The sequence below is a fragment of the Ursus maritimus genome (genome assembly GCF_017311325.1).
Source record: "Ursus maritimus isolate PB19 chromosome X unlocalized genomic scaffold, ASM1731132v1 scaffold_X1, whole genome shotgun sequence".
Classification (NCBI taxonomy): domain Eukaryota; kingdom Metazoa; phylum Chordata; class Mammalia; order Carnivora; family Ursidae; genus Ursus; species Ursus maritimus.
Window position 1 is genome coordinate 48,253,405 of NW_024423319.1, and position 5,468 is coordinate 48,258,872.

Consider the following 5,468-nt stretch of genomic DNA (forward strand, 5'->3'; position numbering starts at 1 on the left):
AAGCAGGGGGAGCAGCAGGCAGAGGGAGAAGCAGGCTCCTTGCTGAGCAGGGAGCACGATGCAGGACTCGATCCCAGGACCCTGGGATCATGACCTGAGCCGAAGGCAGACGCTTAATGACTGAGCCACCCAGGCGCCCCAGATTCCTAACAATTCTTAAAACGTGTTTATGAGCTTCAAAGTTTCTCTTCACCCCACTCAGACACCTCCATCTCAACCACATAGGACTTTAACTCTCATATACGTATTTTATCATTCTTCCCTCCAGAATCCATACTTTGCTGATAGGAACAGCACTTACTCATTAGTATGCAACTGTAAAAAGCTACCGAAGGTTCCCCAAGAATTCCATTCCCTGTGTTACTGTCACTATTCATCAGGCTAGAGAAAGTCCTTTCTTAAAACCACAAAATCTGAAAGTAGTTTCTATTTAACCCCCGAGAAATGATTCAACAGCCTAGAAATGATTCAATGGTCTACCAGATACTTGTGCAAAAATATTTTCTACCAGATCAGGTCAAAGTATGTGATTATATAAATATGAATTAATGAACTATATGGATTCCTAAACTTCACCAAGGTCAACCTATTTTTTCATCAAACTTGCCCCAATTTTAAGGGCAGGGACCTTAATTCACACAGTGATTAAGTGTGCTACAAAGTCATTTTGGTCAGAAAAATAATTTTCCAAAAGTAAACTCACATCTTGGACTTGGGGTTCTCCTGGAAGGCCATAGAGCATGTTAACCAGTGGAGTAAATGTGCCCATCACTGAGAAAATGCCCTGTCCTGCAGAAACGGAGATGGCCTCTGTGCTCTCCTCTGACACCGAAGCCAGCAACTCTGTCTTACTCCTCAGAGGTAGGAGGCGTCCGGGTTAAAGGCCTAGGGTAATATACGACCGTGAAAGCGTCCTCCTAAGAGTTAGAACATGGTCATTACTACTTCATAGCTAAGTTCATTCAGTGCTTACTTATATCAGGGACTAAAGTCATTTAAGCTTTGTAACAATCCTTTAAGTCAGAGTCATCCCCATTTTTCTAGAAAATAATAATGATGTAATAATAATAGCAACTACTCCCATCGTATTTATGATATGCCATGCACTACTCAAAGCACTTCGCGCATCTTAACTAACTACCCCTACGGTAACCTCCCGCGGTAGTACAGTTTCTGCATCACACAAGGTCAGTAGGTACCATTCTCATCAACCAGAGAAGCCACTACAGCAATCGGAGCCTCTAATTTCCCCATCTTACAAGAGTTCTTTTTTTTTTTTAAAAGATGTTATTTATTTATTTGTCAAAGAGAGAGAGAAAGAGAGCAAGCAGGGGGAGCAGCAGGCAGAGGGAGAAGCAGGCTCCTTGCTGAGCAGGGAGCACGATGCAGGACTCGATCCCAGGACCCTGGGATCATGACCTGAGCCGAAGGCAGACGCTTAACCGAGGGAGCCGCCCAGGTGTCCCCTCATAACAATTCTTGAATGAGAAACACCTCCTGGGGCAGCCAGCCAGCCTAGCTTTCCAATTACATAGCATCTCATGCTGGGACACACACCACATCTGTATTCTCCCCGGGTCAGGAAAAAAAAAGAGTCACTTATTCTAAGCACAGGACTTGATATCACTCATATGCACATAAACTGGGAACCCACGAGAGCCCTCGAATTGCATGGGGTCTTTTTGTAGCTAGACATATTGTACAAATCTTGCTTTGCTTGAAGACATTTTAAATTAGTGAGTTTGGGAGTCCACAGAGGTGCATTTAAATTTCTCAGAGCACTTGCTGTGCCTATTTAACTATCTAATTTTTGCATATTCTTCCAGTATATTCATATTTGCATTTGAATTAAGATGGTGAAAAATGCACATGTTCTTTTAAGCATAACTGACTCCCCATAAAAGGCTAAGGTGGAGAGGTGTTCCCTCCTGCGCTCTGAGGCTTTAAACCTCAGAACTAAAACTTGCATTTCCCAGGATCTCTTGCAACTCAGGTTCTGAATGCAAACTGGAGCATGTGCTCAGGGCCTGCAGGGCGGCGGTGAGACGCAGCGTGTTTGCTGCCGCAGCAGCTGGTTCTGGGCCGCGGTGGCCAGGACCCTCCCGCGGGGGCCCCCCCGCATTCCCCCGGCTCACAGAGGCAGCAGCAGCTTCCCTGGCACGGCTTGGCTTCTCAGGTCAGCGGTGTCCGCAGCCATCTCCCACCGGCGCAGCCTCCCCTCAGTGGGGCCCTGCTACCTGGGCTAGCAGAAGTGATTCCTGGAAGGGGAGCCTGGAACCTCCTCCTCCGGCCCTTCCTCCGGACCCAGTTTCCTGGAAGAAATCTCTTCCCAAAGAAAATAGCTAACGTGGTCCCCACAGCCAAACAGATAGCAACTGCCCCATGACGAATGTCCAGCAATCGGCCCATGATGCTCAATCTTTGCAAGTCGACACCAGGAGCTACCTTTCCTGTCAGCTGTTAGAGGCAGGGGAGGGGGACCATGCCTGAGCAAGTCCCGACGTTCAATTAAAACAGCACATAAGAACTAGGAAGATCGGTAGGGGAAGAAAGGGTAAAGAAAGGGGGGTATTCAGAAGGGGGAATGAAGCATGAGAGACTATGGACTATGAGAAACTGAGGGCCTTGGGGGAATGGGATAGGCTGGTGATGGGTAGTAAGGAGGGCACGTATTGCATGGTGCCCTGGGTGTTATATGCAACTAATGAATCATTGAACTTTACATCGGAAACCGGGGATGTACTGTATGGTGACTAACATAATATAATAAAAAACATTAAAAAAAAAGAAATGGATAAAATACTTGAATAGACATTCCTCTGAAGAAGACACATGAATGGCCAACAAACACATGAAAAGATATTCAACATCACTAATGATAAGTGAATTTCAAATTAAAACTACAATGCTGTATCACTTCACAGATGTTATTATGGCCATTATAAACACACACACACACACACACACACACACACACACACACACACACACACACACAATCACAAGTGTTGGTGTGGATATGGAAAAATTGGAAACTTAGGCATTGTTTGTGGAGTGTGAAATGGTGCAGCCACTATAGAAAACAGCATGGTGGGTCCTCAAAATTAGAAGTAGAAATACCATACAATCCAATAATCTCTCCTACAAGTATTTATTCAAAAGAATTGCAATCAAGGGGCACCTGGGTGGCTCAGTCGTTAAGCATCTGCCTTCAGCTCAGGTCATGATCTCAGGGTCCTGGGATTGAGCCCCACATCAGGCTCCCCGCTTAGCGGGAAGCCTGCTTCTCCCGCTCCCACTCCCCCAGCTTGTCTTCCCTCTCTCATTCTCTCTCTCTCTGTCAAATAAATAAATAAATAAATAAATAAATAAATAAATAAAATCTTTAAAAAAAATTGCAAACAAAATCTCAAAGGGATATTTGTAGTCCCATATTCATTGCTGCACTATTCACAATAACCACGAATTAGATGTTTCTAATGTTCCTAAATGTCCATCACTGGATGAATGAATAAAGAAAACATGGTGTGTGTGTGTGTGTGTGTGTGTGTACACTGAATTATTATATCATTCAGCTTTGAATATTCTGTCATATCCCACAACATGAATGAACCTTGAGGACATTATGCTAAATGAAATAAGCCAATCACAGAAGAACAAATACCGCATGATTCCACACATACGTAGTATCTAATATAGTCAAACTCATAGAAACAGAAGGTAGAGAGGTGGTTGCCAAGGGCTGAGTTGAGGGGGAAATGGAGTGTATTCAATGAGTATAGAGTTTCAGTTATGCAAGGTGAAAAACTTCTAGATATCTGTTGTACAAAAATGTGCATATAATTAGCAAAACATTTTTATACTTAAAAATTTAAAAGTAGATCTCATGTTGTGTTTTTAACATATATTAATATATATTTAATATATGTATTTACATAGATATTTTATGTGCATTTACAATGTACACATATATGCATTATGTGTTATATAATGTATTACATATACATATGTAATATATATTATATGTATATTTATAATGTATTATATACATTTATATGTATTATTACATGTATTATATATACTGAGAGAGATAAAGGAGTCAAACATATATTGTATATATGTATATATACTGCCTACATGCATATGTATTACATATATACATATGTAATATATTATATACATACATATATACATATATGATATATGTATATTTATAATGTATTACATATTTTATATGTAATATATAGTATAAATAGATTTATGCATATAAATATACATATATATATGTAATGAGAAAGATAAAGGAGTCAAACTCAAAGGAATACGTACTGTATGATTCTTTTTATAAGAAGGCCAAGCACAGACAAAACTATGGTATTAGAAATTAGAAAGTGGTGGCTTTTGGGTGAGAGTAGCAGTGATGACCAAAGAGTGTAAGGGAGAACATTCTGGGGTAATCTTATTTTGAGTGGTAGTTACATGGGTATGTAAAACTGTAACAATTCTCTGAAATCAATTCCAAGGGTTTGGAAATAAATTATTCCTTAAAAGCAGAAGAAACAAAAAATGTTAAACAAATTTTCTTTCCAGAGTTTAAATAGATTATCTTTCCTCCTTAGAAAAATAAATAAGAAACATTGTTAATAAAAAAGGGTTATATACCCAGTGTTTGATCAGATGAAAGAAATGCTATACCCAGTTATAGAAAAATTGGGTGTAAGTTTAAAAAACCCCAAATGCCTCATATTATGTAGCCAAAAATAGGAATAAAAATGGGGAATGGGATTATAATGTTTATCTCAACAGTTGACAATAAAAACTTTTATAAACAATCATATTATTTTGTGATATATTTAGAAAATGTACAGGGAAACAGAATGTGTTTTCAGCTACTAGCAATAGGTCTACAAGCAGTAGGTCTTAAACAAATGGTAGACTATGATAAAAACTGAGAAGGTAGATCTATAGAGTAAGATACAAGAAAGCATAAGCACCATACCCAAGAAACAGATCAGGGTCAGAAACCAAGAAACATTAGAATAAAAAAACCTAAATCCAAAGCCAGGCTCGGGTAGATGTTGAAGTAGATGTTAAAAATTTTTAAATTAAAAAAATAATAATAAAATTTGAAGTTTAAAGAAAGGGGCAAGCAGGAAATATTTTAGAATAGTTTTCATGCTTCTACTTGTAGCCTCACTCTTGGGTATAACTGGAAGAGTAGTACAAAGATCTAGAAACCAAACACAAACTCTGAAAAACAGTGATTCAAAAACAGCCTAGGTTTATAATTCAAACAACCATTATTTTAAACCTGCAACTGAAAAACAAATATATATATATATATACACACAATCACAAGTGTTGGTGTGGATATGGAAAATATATATATATTTATATATATATATTTTCACAAATATATATATATATTTATATATATATATATTTTCACAAATATATATATATATATA